At 41.7% G+C, this 17344-nt stretch overlaps 1 protein-coding gene across 7 annotated transcripts in view; it reads left to right on the forward strand.

The window, feature by feature from the left end:
* The window catches only part of slc8a2b (solute carrier family 8 member 2b), a 201535-nt gene that overhangs the window by 41714 nt on the left and 142477 nt on the right, over nt 1-17344 (forward strand). For 3 of the 7 annotated variants that reach the window (XM_080888611.1, XM_080888617.1, XM_080888614.1), the window contains exon 2: nt 16410-16449. The gene's annotated coding sequence lies outside the window, so the exon portion shown is untranslated. Of the gene's footprint in view, nt 1-800; nt 892-10165; nt 10756-16409; nt 16450-17344 lie in introns of those variants that run through there. The other 4 variants (XM_080888612.1, XM_080888615.1, XM_080888613.1 and 1 more) reach the window with 2 other exon arrangements.

A 17344-nucleotide genomic window follows, 5' to 3' on the forward strand; every position in this document is an offset into this window, starting at 1 on the left:
TATTTCCACAGCCGTGGTGTTTTCTCATCCTCTTCCTCTAATATTACATGCCATTTCCCTAGAGCACCTTTTTTATTTTTCTGCCTGCACTTGGAAAATGCATTTCACTTGTTCTTCTGTTTTACCACTCCTCATCAGTGTCTCGCACAGGCCTTTAAAATCATTTATCCTGATATATACCCGTCGGTTTTTCTTTGACACATGCATATAGTTGTTCCTGCATTATTATTTTGGTATGCATCATGATAGTTGACAGCATACTTTCCCATTTCTCACTTTGAGTCTTGAACCTTTTGATCTCTTGCCTACCATCTGTTTAAGCATGAAGGCCTAAATAATGCATTCATTAAAAAAAGGAAAAGGCTGCTGCCATTGGTCAGTGGAGGTGGTCAGAGCTGAGAGGATGTAACAAGAACAGGTCCATCAATTCTCTTATTATTGGTGGTTTTCCTGCAATTTTCAGCCTCTACTGGGAAAGCAGTAATAGCCAGATTAAATAGGTAATTCCATTGTTTTGCTTCCCTGCTTTACAATAACAATAAAGCGAACCAATCAATCAAGCCTGGAGGGGCCCAGAGATGACGCAGCATTGTCATTCAGGTTCAGGTTAACAGCTGCAATTCAAAATGAGAACACCTATCATTGTCATAAATGGCTGCTTTGCCTTGGGTAGTGATTGCATATATGAAACTGAATTTGTGGGCTCCACTTGAGGCAGATTTTCTGAGCTTTTTTTTCCATCTTTTTCCAACATGCTGCAACAATCACTTTCAACTGAAATCAATTCCTTCACTCTGGAGCTACCTCCATCTTGCCTGCAGTGTGGTGCAGTTTTCCATGACAATCCTGGGAGGGCGATAAAAGAGAACACACTGAAAAACCACGCCAGAGGTATTTTTTCAGTCACTGCTTCACGCTTTATAACCTTCACCTTAACCTATTACCTCACTGTCAGACTCTGCTGTGTGTGTGTGTGTGTGTGTGTGCGCACTTTTTAACAGACAGTATACCACTCTGAACGGTAATATTACCTTTAAATAAACAAGCTTTTTCTTTGCCCTTTCAATTGAAATTGAATTTAAACATGGTGGTTAGAAAGCAGACACATTACTTGGTAAATGCTAAATCACCCATGACTCATTAAATCACTTAGGCTATGTTCACACTGCAGGCGAAAGCGCATCAAATCCGATTTTTTTTAAAAAAATATTTTTTTACCCTATGCGACCCATATCCAATCATGGTCTGACAGTGTGAACGGCACAAATCCGATATTTTCAAACCCGATCTGGGTCACTTTTGTATGTGGTCCTGAATCCGATACATATCTGATGTTTTAGAAAGCGACTGCTATTTGAACGGTCGTGTCGCATTAAATCCGTCTTTTACGTCACTGACACAAGACAGACGCTAATTATCAGCGCCCAAGAAGACATCGTGAACGCTTCCTGGCCATCCAGTGTAGATGTTAATGAAGCTGTTGGGAAGACAACGTGAACATTTTATTTGTACTGTATAATCTGCAGATTCTGACAGAAATCTGCAACTATCCTTTGAAGCACCGCTCCTCTAAAACAGCAATAAGGATCATTATTAGGTTATTTACATTATTATGTCAATAACAAAATAACTTAAAGCAAAAATTGGGAAACGTAAAGTCCAAAGTCTTTATATTAACGGCCATCTGTCAAACAATACTGTTTGGTCTAGGTCTAAACAGAGCCCGTTGTGTGTGGCGTCTTCTTTTGCGCATGCGGGCCGCTTTGAGCGTTCACACTGAACGCTTTTGCTGTCGCATTTTATTTGTAGTGTGAACAAGCAGACAAAAAATCGGATTTGATCAAAAAATCAGAATTGAGCATTAAGACCTGCAGTGTGAACATAGCCATAATGGCACCAGCAGGCACACACACACCTTGCTTGGAGCCAGAATATTGTAAAATCAATGTTAATTCTCAGCTAAAGTCAGTCCATGAGCTGCATGTGTCAGCACTCATTGTGGAGATATTCAGTCATTAAACACACATCCTTGCGAAGGTCCGTAAAAAACCTATTAAACTCATTTTCTTGTTGTGCCATGAGGCAACAACAGCAGGGAAGATAACAATGAACCTTTGCCAGTGTGTAAGTTTTCAGATAAAAGGCTTATCCAGGTCTTACACTACCAGCATCAACACCTTGTGTTTCTCATTTTGGAAAGTGTCCTCTACAAACAGGACTTTGTCGCATTAGGTTTTCATAGTTACACACTAGATGTCCTTTGGCCAAAACCAGGCATGGCAGGCTCTATTGATCTCTGAGCAATAATGGACCCAGTGTATCATCCAGGAGACTGTGGTATTGTGTTTTTCAAACAGCTTCAATATTTTTCCCCTTTCTTCTATTTCGGCTTTCACTTGCTTTAGAATTAAGCACCTGGTTAGGAAAAGATCAGAGTTTATTTGCCCCTTTATGGATCTCACCCAATTCCCTAATCAACCCAGTATCACAGCAAAACATGTATTAAACACATTTGATGCTTTGCCTCTGCAAAACGTGGAAGCGACGCACAAAAGGACATGTAATGCATAACTGAGACACAATGCATTGTGACTGCAAGAGCAATTAAAAAATTCAGAGACTCTGTAAAAGTGGCTGATTTCCTCTTGAAGATGATCTTCTCCCAACTCGTCGTGAACACAACAGCTGGCTCCACGGCTACAGCCCTACATTTGGGATGAAGCTCTAAAAGTGGACTGTCAGGTCAGGAGTATAACTAGGAGCATGCACAACATTCCTGTAGAGGTTAAACTGGCAGTATGGAGTTCCACTGTGATGTGTCTGAGGGAGAAAATTTTGAGAAACCAACATTAATTTGTGCCAATTTGCCAAAAGAGAAAGTGAGAGAGATTTTCCTTCCAGGGACTTTGTCAAGCCATCCAGTGTGCTTCACAGGTGGGAGAGTACATAAGAACAGACACGCATTTCAATGATGCATTCTCAAAATGGTGTTCTGTAAACTGACCAGAGGTGCACAAGAAAATTATCTTGAGGGGGCGATCTGCTAAAGTTCAACAGTTTCTTTTAAATAATCACACCTCATAAGATAAGATAACCTTTATTAGTCCCACGCGTGGGAAATTTGTTGGGTTAAGGCTGCCGACCTTTGGCAGCGCCATCTTACCCTTCCGACCATACACACATTACAGCATCACATGGGGAAGACAGGTCAGAGAGGTATAACAATGGAAAATGCACAAATTGAGGAAAGACGAGGAGAAAAAAGAACTCCCCCCAGACTGAGCTCCAACAGGGAGATCAGTTTGAGAACAGACAAAAAAACACCTCAGCACATGAATCAGCACATCTCACTACATAGAAGACATAAGCTTCGAAGGCGTTTGGAGGGTGTGTGTGTGTGTGTGTGTGTGTGTGTGTGTGTGTGTGTGTGTGTGTGTGTGTGTGTGTGTGTGTGTGTGTGTGTGTGTGTGTGTGTGTGTGTTCCGTGTTCAGCCGAGAGAAAGTGTCCCTTCGCCCAGTTAGGCAAAAGTCAACAATCTTCGGTCGACGCGACCTTGACTGATGAGGGAGAGAGTCACAACACAGTCTTATAATCTAAAGAATAAAGAATTGTTGTTCTGTCATCTTTGATTTGATGAAGTAATTTCAGGGTTGATTAATTGGTTCCCTCTAGAAAGAGACAAAGAATGTCAAGTAAGAAGAACATGGAATCAGGATCAAAGAGAAGGAAGAGACAAATGAGAAAATAATGAGTTAAGAAGTGTCTTATTGTGAACGCACCTCAAGTTTCTGCTTGTGTAAGCACATTAGAGTCAAGATGTTCCTCAGTGAGGTGTTAAATGTACCTAGCTGAGTGGTGAAGTGCCTGCTATCAGCATGATAAATGTGCTTCTGACATGATAGAGCTATCTGTTCCTTCTCCCAGGACATTTACCTGCAATGTTCCAGTGACTCACTCACACACAACCTGGGGATATTTCTGTGCACATTTGATATTGAAATTAAATCTACGTGCCCTGAGTGGTCCATCAGAGAGTATTAAGCATGTAAATTAAAACAAAATGACTTTCAGACTCATCTAATGTTATAACCAAGTTGGAAAATGATCATGAAATAGCTATTACTGACCTCTGTAGATGTGGACTCATTACTCTATAGACATTGAAGTGAAATATGTGTGTGACTTCGCCCTGCACCGTCTGCTTTAAGTTGCCTTTTTATAAATGTATGAACAAATATGACGATGTTGAACTATCAGTGTGAATCTGCCCCCTTTCATCCCCTTAAATGCTACTCAAATCTGCCGTGTGACTGTATGAAGACAAATCGGGAATATTTCCGTTTCTGTGCTCACTTGCATTTTATTCATCTCTAAGTACCCCTTGTCTCCAGAGTTTTTTGGGACACCAAACATCAGAGAGAATCCATGACAGCACTGTTGGAGCTAATTGGATTTATCCAAATGTAATTCAGTCATCGTGCCAAAATGTGTCTATAGGCTTTCAGCCGATGATGGGATGAAGCAGATGGTCATATTTCACTTGCCTCTAAACTTCTTTGTTTTTTTCTTTGTGTTTTAAAATTAGATTTTACCTCTAATCTTTTGATTACAAATACGGGGAGCAGAAAAGGTCCTTTTGTATTTTTTAGATTCTGTTAAACCTTTTCTGTATATCAGATATACAACTAAGAAGTTGGGAAGAAGTCAGTCTGGTAAAGCAGCCTGTTTCTGACGTCAGAGCAGCGTCTGACGGACCTGTAACTGTGACAAAATTAATGAAGGCCTGTCAATATTATCTCATTCATTAGACCTTTTAGTGGCCCTGATAAGCTCATTTCCAGCTCCATTTTCTTTAGTCTTACACTCCAATAGCTTTGCATACGTCACAGTTCAAAAATATCCCTTATTCACCTCATTCTGAACCTTGTACTATAGCGCTTCTCCCTTTAAAACATACTTTTTCTAATTAGCGACCACTCGCAAAGGGATAAGCTGGTGGTGGGTGTGGCTTCATTCTCAGAGCCTCAAATTTGCTTTCTTTCTAATAGACAGCAGGGGGCAGTTTTTTAAGTAGGTAACCAATGGATGACATCACAGTGGGTCCATGTTTTACATACAACATTTCAGTGAAATCCTGACCAACAGTTGAGATGACAAAGAGTAGAAGAAAATATCAGAACCAGAGAATTTAGAGCCTTTGGAAGTCAAAACTCTTATGTCAGAAATTACTTTCACATCTGCTGATCTCATTGTTTGGCCATGTGTAATATGACCATCCACCTATGTAAGGGGCTAAACTTGACAGGAATAAAGAAAAAGCATGACCGCTCTGCAGTGTAAAGGTGAAAGAAAACACAGTGAGGAGGTCGGGAGGTTCCTCTGCTGTTAGAATCAGCATAACTAACCTTCACAGAGTCAGTCGTCATTCTTCAGTTTGAATCTTTTTCAGAGATTTCACTCTGTATGCAGGGAATAAAAATTTCTGGTGCCATAAGACGGTAATGTGAGGTACACTCAACAAAAATATAAACGCAACACCTTTGTTACTGCTCCCTTTCCCCATGGGATGGACGTAGAGACCTAAAATTCATTCCAGATACACAATATAACCATCCCTCCCAAACAGTGGTCACAAATCAGTCCAAATGTGTGGTAGTGGGCACATCTGCTATATTGAGATAATCCATCCCACCTCACAGGTGTGCCACATCAGGATGCTGATCTGACATCATGAGTAGTGCACAGGTGTACCTCAGACTGCCCACAACAAAAGGCCACCCTGGAATGTGCAGTTTTTTTGCGCTATTGGGGGTCTGGGGACCCAGAACCGGTCAGTATCTGGTGTGACCACCATTTGCCTCATGCAGTGCAACACATCGTCGCATGGAGTCTATCAGATTGTCAATTGTGGCCTGTGGAATGTTGGTCCACTCCACTTCAATGGCTGTGCGAGGTTGTTGGATATTCGTGGGAACTGGTACACGCTGTCGTATACGCCGGTCAAGCACATCCCGAACATGCTCAATGGGTGACATGTCCGGTGAGTATGCTGGCCATGCAAGAACTGGGACATTCTCAGCTGCCATCTGCCCTGAACAATGTGAACCATGATTCATCCGTGAAGCGCACACCTCTCCAACGTGCCAGACGCCATCGAATGTGAGCATTTGCCCACACAAGTCTGTTACGGCGACGAGCTGGAGTCAGGTCAAGACCCCGATGAGGACGACGGGCATGCAGTTGAGCGTCCCTGAGACGGTTTCTGACAGTTTGTGCAGAAATTGTTTGGTTGTGCAAACCAATTGTTCCAGCAGCTGTCTGGGTGGCTGGTCTCAGACGATCTTGGAGGTGAACCTGCTGGATGTGGAGGTCCTGGGCTGGTGTGGTTACACGAGGTCTGCGGTTGTGAGGCCGGTTGGATGTGCTGCCATATTCTCTGAAACGCCTGTGGAGACGGCTTATGGTTGAGAAATGAATATTCAATGCACGGGCGACAGATCTGGTTGACATTCCTGCTGTCAGCATGCCAATTGCACGCTCCCTCATTGCTTGTGGCATTTTGCTGTGAGACAAAACTGCACATTCCAGGGTGGCCTTTTGTTGTGGGCAGTCTGAGGTACACCTGTGCACTACTCATGATGTCAGATCAGCATCCTGATGTGGCACACCTGTGAGGTGGGATGGATTATCTCAATATAGCAGATGTGCCCACTACCACACATTTGGACTGATTTGTGACCACTGTTTGGGAGGGATGGTTATATTGTGTATCTGGAATGAATTTTAGGTCTCTACGTCCATCCCATGGGGAATGGGAGCAGTAACAAAGGTGTTGCGTTTATATATTTTTGTTGAGTGTAGTTGGTTGTGAAAATGGCCTCATAACCACTAAATGAATATGTTCTCTTCAAATGGGAAAATGTTGTTGCATGCTGCAGCGAGCTGGTATTTGACTGCTCTGGTTTGGTTGTATAATTGACATCAGCGGGACGCTGTCAGCTGTTTGGAACCGGCATAAAGGCAAAACAATGCGATACGATACGACCCTGCTTCTCATTAAGACTCACATTAAACTTGTGTTTCTGTAATTATTAACCTCAGCATTGAATGGGCAGCATCAGCAATGAAAATAAAACATTATTTCCACTAATGTAAATGAAATGAAAGTCTCAATTTATATTAACAATTTGATCTTTTTCATCCTTCCATCACTCCTGACCTTCCTTGTTGAGCGAGCTCTGCTGTGAGCAGCTCTGTGCACCGTTTCAGCCTGTTGAGATTTCAGGTCTGGCCCTTAATCTGGAAAGCTCTTCGTTAGGGAACTGCAGCAGCACAGGTAACAGATCATTTGCGAAAACCAAAGATTTGCTCTTCACACTCTGAGTAATGAGGCGAACATGCACACAAATAGATCAAGTACCCAGAGTATCGTCTGGCTGCCAGCGACCTAACCCTGACAACAAGCCAGATTTATAAGAATAATGATGTTTATGTGAAGACATGGGAGCCCATTAGCTATGAAGCTGTCATCGCAAGCTAATATCCTCCTGTTTACCATGTGTGAGGATGTAGTAACTAGTTTATAGACTAATTTTTATACATTGCGTTTTCTGGGTTCACTGACCGTTCAAAGTGATTTTTTTTAAATTACTTTTTATCTACATACTGTGGATTATCTCTCCATTGTCACCCCTTAAGTAGCTTTTTCATTTAATTATATTTGTGGTGATTAGCCCAAAATCACAATTAATAACGCACGGCACTCCATTTCGATCTAATGTGAGATTCTTACCAATTTCTGACAGCGAGGATTTGATTTGCCTAAACCAATCAGTAAAGATCAAAGCACCAGCCCTAGTGTAACATAACTTTATGTCCGCAGTGATGCAAAGTTATTCCAACATTCATTTAACCAGGAAGTGAAACCCTCGACATTAAGGATATATTTTGCGAGCGGTGAGTGCATCAAGCAGCCAACAGTGCTTTGTACACATTGCTGTAATCTGACTGGCTTGGTGCTCGTGAGCTGGGAGGTTACAAACAAGCTAATGCTGAACACTTGTGTTCTCACTTGCACCTATCAGGTGATGTCTGGAGAAGCTTTGTTTTCACATAATAGCAGCTTTTCTATTTGCAAGATCATATATCTGCCATATGTACTTTGCAACATGAAAGGAGTGTAAAATTTAAAAAAAAAAAAAAGCAGGAAGTGTGTGCACATGTGAGAAGACTCCAATTAAACAAAGCAAAATAACCTATTAAAAGTAATCAGAATTAGCACTTCCATAGTGTAGTGGCTTACCTAAACAACTCTGGTTCAATCTCTGGTGTTAAAAAACATGTGGCGCTATCTGCTGTGATGACCTTTGTAAATAAGGGAGCTGCTGAAAGTAGCTTCCCCTTTCACTTGTAATTATCACTTTGCCTGCTTTACTTTGAATCCATTAACATTTAAATTGCAATCTGGGCTCTGACTGTCCACAGATGTTCTCACATCCTTACAAACTGGGAATGATTCTCTGTCCTTCAGCCTCTTTCATCACAGTATTTCTTGTCTGGTGCCTGCTGCGACTTGTAAATCACTTTCCAGACCTCCCCACCACCCACTGATCAACACATGCTGTTAAAGGGATTACTTGTCATCTTGAATTCTGGTCTTTTCTTTTTGCCTTAAGATTGTTATTGAATCAGAAATGTCTCGGTAATTATTCTTAATTTGGTATATCCCTTAAAAGTAGTCCAACAACCCCTTTAATTAGGAACTTCTAAGAAGACAGTGATGGAGAAAACATCAGTCTCCCTTAGACTAAAATCTGCTGTCTCTCTCCATCACATCAGGTATACAGCCATCCAACCAGCTCTACTTCAGTGTACTCATTACTGTTTAACAGCAGTGTGAGTCTGGACCTGTAGGTTTGGTGCTAATAGGTTTCTGAATGACAAGAGTAGCAATATGTTCTAATGAGCCAAAATACCAGAGTGATAATATTCACCAACCATTAGAGTTCCGAGTTGAACCTGTTATCTGCTCTTTACCTCTTCTTCTTTTGTCTTCTGCAAAGAATAACCCAGTGACAGAAGGTGAAGCAGACACAAATGTGGGCATCATGCTGAAATAATTCGTCTGACATTTTAATATCCGGTCTGCTGTAATGTGACGTGTGCTGTGACTGGTTCAGTAGAGAGAAAAATGTTTGTAGAATGAGACGCTGTTGAATTGTTGAACTGAAGTTTCCTGCTGGTAGAAAAACAACATTTTTCACTTTAGAAAAGAAAGGAAGGCACAAACTGTAATTACAAATTAGCTCGTTTAGGTTGTAAACAACAAGGCCGATCTGCCTGCGAGTGACTCCAGAGACGTTTCATAGTAATAATTTCAGCAGCAGGGTGAATTTAGTCCCTGACTGGATTAGTTTGTGTCATTTTTGTGATGAGTTTGAGATGAATTTGTGAAGATGTAAAAATCTGAAGCATAAGGTCCAGTTTTCTCTGATCTCACTACAGTAAAGAATCCATCCAACATTCATGAATCCAGATCTGATTAAATTCCCTTTCTTGGTGGACTGACCTCTGGTCCCATTTTTTTTTTCAACCAAATCCATCCATGACTGTTGAATTAATTCTACCAAAAAATAATTTAATTGCTGTCTTTTCCATACAGTATACAGCACCTTGAGGTGACTGTTGGCAGTAAAAAACTGGAGATAAATTATCTGGATTTCAGGAGTGTGACCACACTTCCAAACACGCACCTTCTGGGTATTATGTATAGCCCCCCCTGCAAACTTCTTCACTTTTTATTAGTACATGAGGATCTGCCAGGCCCGGGAGCTGCCACCAGTCCCCATTGAGGCCTTCCCCAAACCGCAGCTCATGTCTTGATTAACTGAGAGCCATACTAGGCTCAGGGAGACTCTACTGACCGTCTGTCCCGTGGTCATGCAGGGACTTCATCAAGCTTGGTTGTCTGTTCTTTGTGTGTTTTGATTAAAGAATGTTAGCTACCGCTCGTCTGCAGGCTTTATTTAAATGGAAAACTTCCACAACAAAATGGCGATGAGGATGGGATGGTCCTACCAGCTTTTGAAGCGAAGGAATTGGAGGAGTCACAGAACCGTGTGTTTCAGTCACCACCGAGACCATCAACTTTGAGGGAACTTGTTGGGTCTGTGTTTCCACAAACCCCGCTAATTCTAGAGACTTATTCATCATGAAGAAAACAAGACAGTCGATCGATCCATTACTTGCAAAAGGGAGGCCTCGTCTGTGTCCAGCACGACAAAGAACCCCAAAATGGTGGCCTCCTCTCGCTGCCTTTTATTGACAAACTTCAAACAATAGTTTACAAAGCACCTCCCCTTGCAACCCCCCTTTGGTTACAAAGACAAGGCACTGTATGTAAATGTATACACTGAGTGTGTGTGTGTGTGGTGTGTGTGTGTGTGTGTGTGTGTGTGTGTGGTGTGTGTGTGTGTGTGTGTGTGTGTGTGTGTGTGTGTGTTATGTGAGAATGTGTGTGTGTGAGACCTCCTGCTGACCAAAGGGTCATAAACCCAGGAAGCTTACATCAAAAGAAACAGATCTTTCAGATAGGATGTATCTACAATAAAACCTCCCCCAGCACAGAGTGGCTGGAGAGGTGGTCAGAATCAAAGGAATGGCTTTGATCCTACTGCTTAAACTAAGACTGTACAAATTTAAGAAACACAATGGCAACATTCAACAATTAGACTTAACAGAACTCCTGCAGATGGGTGAGTTGTAGCTAACTTTGTATACAGTCATGAGGAGTTTTTTGTCTTGCCGAGTCGTGAAGTGCTTGCTGAGTTCGAGTCTCTGGGAGGAGAATCCTGGGGTTCGAGTCCCCAGGCTTGTATTCGGTTCTGGTGTTGTGCAAAGAAAAGCAATCGTCTGCTAGAAAGTAATTGCAAAAACACCGGTCCATCACAGGGAACGGTGGTTCAAGTCCACTGTTGATAATCACGTCTGCACAATACAGTGTGCGGAGTGACGGTATATTAGCACTTTTTTGCCGAGAAGGGAAGAAGGCCATTGCAGGGGACGCTCTGAATGTAAATATGGGATCTAGATCCAGTAGCAGCGGACGTTTCACCCAGTGGCCAGAGATAAAACTCAATATTTGACTGTATGGTAAGAAATGCGAGTACAAGTATGTTATGAGATGAAAGAGAATGGTTGTGTGGAAAAAGTTGATGTGTCTGTAAAAACAGTGAAAAATGGGGTTAAAAATGTTGAAAATTGGGAACAAAAACAAGAAAAGAAAAAAAAAAGAGAGGAGTGTAGAAATGTGTGTAAAAGTTGCTTCCAACTAGCGGGAGAAGGTGGTACACCAGCTCCCCTAGGGTGGACACACACACACAAGATTAGCAGAATTGTTGATGAAAATAAGCAATAAAATAGGAAGAGGGTTTGGTGTTCTTCAATGTAGGGCAACTATAATCTCTCTGGGTTTTTAAGAAAGGGGAATTCAGAACATGAGAGGGGAGATGTGTTGTTTTAAGCGATTCGCCTTTATCTCCTAAAAACATTAGCAAATCTAAAATGAGGACGTGGGCCCAGCTAATGAAATAAAACTGAATTGAAAGGCTTAACTTTTTGGAAGTCTTTTTGTAAAACATCGGTGCTGCAAAGATCAAACAAAGTTCCAGGACACAGGAAATGGATAAAAAATGTGTTTCCAAAAAAGATTAACATGGCTCATGGGCTAACCAGAACAAATATGGCAAAGTGAAAGTTATGGAATGTGTAGAAAATCTAACATACATCTAGTTTTCAGCACCAATCAGTTTACCTTCTCTGGAATAGGGCTGTAAATCCTGGAGCCATTGCTTCTGCAGCTAAATTCCTGCATTTTTGGTTCTTAGTGTGTTACATTGGGATTGTTGCACAAACATGATGGTGGTTTCTTTAGAGAGCAGCAGAAAGAATCTGTGTTAGCTGCTTGAAGTGGCCTGTGAACCAGCATCTCATATTCGTGAAGGTGTCAGCCATGCTTCTCTTTATCGATTGCTGAAACGCGGCTCTGTTATTGCCCGGGATGCTACAATGTTTGTTTACTGCGGCGCTCCAGCTATTTTATCTGCCCTGTGACAGGAAGTGTGTGTTTTGTGTGTGTAGTTTGTGTCCTTATATAGGTTTATACCTGCCTCTTTTGTTTACTTTTGCACTCCATGGCATTATTATTTGTCCTAGAAGTAAGTGTGTGTGTGTGTGTGTGTGTGTGTGTGTGTGTGTGTGTGTGTGTGTGTGTGTGTGGGTGTGTTTGTGTATGTGTGTTTGGCACACTTATGCTGGCAGCATAATAACAAGACAGCGAAGACAAAATGTGGCTGACAGATAAAGAAAGAAACAAGACCACAACACATCAGATGCACTAACTGCATCACCTTCCTGCTAGTTGACTTTTCTTTTTCATTTGCCTGACTTACCACACACACACACACACACACACACACACACACACACACACACACACACACACACACACACACACACACACACACGCTCACTCTCTCTCTCTCTCTCTCTTAAACCTTTGTAGAGCTGCCTTTCTAAATCAGCACACAATCAGAGTAGATTACTTCGAACAGTGAGGGCCATTAAGAAGTTTTTTTGTTTTGGTTAATTTGACTTGAACCAAAAGTGATGAATTCCAACAAAGAATAAACTCAGGAGTGTTGTAACATTGAAAAATTAGGAATCCTAAAAATCTTTTAGTATAATTTGACCTGAATCACTTAAAAATATAATAGTGCATTCTCTGTTTGTCAGCTGGGTGGCATTGTGCTACATGGTAGCGCTGTGATAAGTTTACTGCTGTTAGTGAATAGCAGAAGTTGCTGGAACATTGGCAATGAAACAGAAGCATTTAGTGAGTTTAAGAGGAGCATATTTTGTTTTCTAAAAGCAGGAGTGGACTCACACTGTTCATATTTCATATTTAAGTAAAAGCTTCATTACAGTGGCTTTTAAACCAGAGCGTCACATCAAAATCAATAATTACTGCTTCTGCATTTGGGCATCAGGTGGTAAGAAGCCTAAAAAACACTGAAATGTTGTAAAGATCTTTAGCACTTGACCCACTGAATGAATCATTATTAAAATAACTTTAAAAAATCGGTAACAATCATCTGTGTAGGTTTTCAGTCATCCGGGTCATGGTCATCTAAGAAATCTAAGAGGTCCAGAAACTTACGCTGGATCCAGATAAGAGAAGACAGATGGTTTGAAAGAGGAGTGAAAGAAGCATCTATGTCTACTGTGAACGTCTATCTTTGAACAGAGGCGTTGATTTACGACACCAACTGTCTGCCATCTATAATCCAGTTTTGAGATCCTTCCCAGCCTCCTTAATGCCCACTCACACTTTGCGTCAGTTGATCTCATGATAGGGTGGGGGCAAGCTCTCACAGTGGCTTCACTCGAAACCTCTATTGATAATCACCCACAGCCTTTTTCACACCCCGACTCGTGTGATGAGGCACATCACCAGTAGTGGGTCAATGATTCTCTTAAGGGACACCCCCACTAGAGAGTACCTGGGACTCTCCATCATTTGGTCTTAGAACCTCGCTGATGAGAGGTGAAAAAACTTAAAGAAGTCCAGTCGCTTCTCTTTCCAAGCTCCTTAGAGTTTTTAACAATCATGTCACTTTTTAATTGTTTTGGTGCATTTTTGGCTCCAGGCAACAGGTGAGCTGCTGTATTGAGTATTAAGTAATTGAGCAATTTTAAGCAGCAGGTGCTTTTGTCTAGCTTTGGGATCCTTTGCATGCCAGCAATCTTACTTTGGGGAAACACCAATTGAGTGTTGAAAGTCTGGCAGCCATCCACGGTCGGACATCGAAGCAGGGAAGGTTTCCCTGGCGTGGCAAGCAGCCAGATACAGTAGCTGTTTTCAATTTGCAAAATATACTATCCAACCAGAGAACACAATTATATCCTCAAATATTTAAAGGAGATTTTATTTTTTTTAAAGATGGGTACACACAAAATTGTTACAGTCAAACAGACAGGACAGCAAATTTGTTGGCAAAAACAAGCAGCAGATTTGTCTTTGACTGTTGAACCGGCTCACAGGAGATGGACAACTTTGCTTTCATTTCATCTGTCACCTTCGGATCATCATCAGCAGCCTTTAGGTAGTTTATTTCTGGTCCTGTTGGCTCCACTCAGGGACTCGCACATTTTTCAGTTTGTTACACCTTGATGTTGCAGCAAGTCTGTCGGCACTGATCACTCCTACCAACTTTCATTGACTACCAGCTCATCACACTCTGATGCTTGGCCCTTAAGTGTCACATAATAACACACTGAGTAAGCACTTAGCAGCATTTTCCCTTTTTTCCCTTGGTGCACAAATGGACTGCAAAAGAGCTCGCTCTCTGCTGACATAATCACCATTGGAGCAAAAATGAACTCTGCAGGTGTTTCCAGTTAGGGTGGAAGACATTTGGCTTGTAGGTGTGATGAAATGTATCAATACAAAACTCTTTTCTAGGGTTTAATCACATAATTGCCTAAAATTAACAAAACTGCAACAGAAAAGTTAAAAAAAAAAAAGAAAAGCTAAATGAAAGTGGAAATCCAATTTGCTAGTATGTAATCTGTCATTAATGCAGCACTGCTCTTTGAAAGAATAGTATTGGAATCTCACAAACTCACATCACGAGGGAGAAATGAGTGATGTGAAAATGCAAAAAGTTATTTTGGAATTGCTGAGTGATGAATCGAGACGCAATGGACAGAAAATTATGTCATTAAATAATGAAATTAAATTAAGAATGTCAGGCCAAAATGACACTAGTCTGTTGTCGTCCACAGGGCACAATGGCATAGATACATGTATGTATCAAACAGTGACGTCAGTGTAATCTCTTTGAAAGTTCAGATAGTTTTTTTTCTGACTTATTATTATAATGATGTCAATGAAAAGCACATTATTTGTGATTACTGAATCAGCTTGTTTATGACAAGGGATGAAGCTGGAAATGAGCATCTTAGTCATCTTTAACCAGACATCCTTACTCCTTGCCTGTAACTGACTTCTGATCAAATCTGTGAGCAAAGATTGTTCCCATCGAATAAAACCTATGTTCTCAGTTACGCTATACTCCTACATAACAGTAAAGTACTGTAAGGTAAAAAACATTGAAACAGTAAAAAAAAACAAAAAACATCCTAATCATCCGATAATCCTTTATGAGCAATAGTTGGTGACAGTGAGGAGGAAGAACTCTCCTTTGTAAAGGAAGAGACCCTAGACTCAGGGATGGGACAGCCATCTAACACGACTGCTTGGGGGGATTGAGGGCAAAAGGCAAACTGCAGAGAGAGACGACACTGAGTTGGGAGTGACAAACACGTCTGCCTAACCTGCCGTAACCAGGAGCATCAGGGCGCAGACACTGAAGGGCACCTTGTGTGTAAATGCCAGCAGCTTTGACAGAACGAGAACAGCCTGATGCATCTTTAAAAAAAACACTGTGTGGCATAACACTCACCTCTCTCCGTCATTATGGAGCTTGCTTTCATCTACCAGCTGGCTGCTTTGGCTTTCTGAACCGTTCTCTCTTCCCTCCTTCCTGTTTCTCTCTCTCTCCCTCTCTCTCACATACACTTCCTTTTCTCTTCCTTTTGTGCACACCGATCAATAATCCAATCTATACACCCTTTACCTTGGAGAGAGGAATCCTCATCACTACCTCAGGAAAGACACGCAGGCTGCTGAAGTCTTGGCAAGCCGTCGCTTCATCAGCCCACGCAGCCACTGAGACGTTTAAATTCCCATACTTTTAAAAGCTGTATGTTCTCCGTCTTAACATTTAATTTACCCTGGCAGCTCCTTTAAACTCTTTGTTATTTACCAAGACACTTGGAAGAGTAAAGAACGCACAATTACAGGGGCTGGAATACCACATATGAGGTACTAAAATCTGAAAGGATTAAAGTAGCCAGTGATAAAACCTATCAGAGCACAAAATGATATTCTGTGCTTGTGTGCTGAAGGAACAAGCACTAAAGGCACATCAGTAGAAACCTGTAGAGTGTGCCAGGTTCTCAATAGAAATATTAGCCGCTGATTCTCTCAGTGGTTTTCTATAGGTGCAGTGGAGACAAATCCTTTACAGCCAAACAGTGAAACAAAGCAATTTCTTTTCATTGATCTGTTTACTTTGGTTAAGTGTCTCAGGACATTAAGGTAGAAGAGAAGCTGGCTCAGTAAAGGAGGATGCCGCACTGTGAGAAACCACTTTCTGAGCTTATGATTGAAAGGTGCATTTTAGAGAGTCTGTCCCAAGGATGTGTTCAAGATGCTAATATTGTTTTAATGTGTGTAATTTTCTGTTCAGGCCGTCTCCTCATCACATTTTCTTGATTGTTGCAGGGCAGCTGAACTCCTCCACGACCCCATGAGTTTGGTTTGGGTAAGTAAAATGGCTTTGTGCGTTTGTGCGTGAGTAAGCTGTGTTGTCACGCATATGCTCGTAGAAGCGCCGTCTACAGTACGCAAAGTTTTAATGTGCAGTCGCTTTATGCATGAACAAATGCTTTATGAGGAGAGATCCTGCCACACACACACACACACACACACACACACACACACACACACACACACACACACACACACACACACGAGTCCCAGTGAGCGAGTCACAAAGAGGCTGCTTTGTTACTGAAGCCAGCTCGCCCTGTTCACTGGTTTTATTCCTTCACTCTGAATACTGAACATCTCACTGCCGTCATCCAAGCCAGGAAACCCAGGACTGCTGTGTGTGTGTGTGTGTGTGTGTGTGTGTGTGTGTGTGTGTGTGTGTGTGTGTGTGTGTGTGTGTGTGTGTGTGTGTGTGTGTGTGTGTGTGTGTGTGACAGTTGGTTTTTTTGAACAAATAGAAAATGTGTGCGAGTCATCCCTCCAGGCTGTGTGTGATGTAGCAGCATGCATCAGGAGAACAGGGACTTGTTGCCAACAATCAACAGGCTGTTTCCTCCATGTTTGTGCCATTTTTCTCTTTTTTAAATGCTTCATTCAGTAAACCTTACCACATGACTTCATGTTTGCAGTACTGACCCAGTGGAAATAAGTAAAAGTGTTTGGAGAAAGTGACAGCTGTATGTTCTTTTGCCTTTAAGTTTTCCTTATAAAACTGCCAACAGCCAAATGTCACCTGAACAAAGAAGGTGACACCATGATGCTCTTCTCTAATTCAGTCCCTTTTAATGCAGGCAGATGTTGGATGATGCTAGATTGCAACGTAAAAACAAAAAGATCAAAGCAAATCTAGAAAACACAGTGAAAATACGAAACAGCAAAAAGGAGGG

This window comes from Rhamphochromis sp. 'chilingali' (genome assembly GCF_963969265.1).
Source record: "Rhamphochromis sp. 'chilingali' genome assembly, chromosome: 8".
NCBI classification, from domain to species: Eukaryota; Metazoa; Chordata; class Actinopteri; order Cichliformes; family Cichlidae; genus Rhamphochromis; species Rhamphochromis sp. 'chilingali'.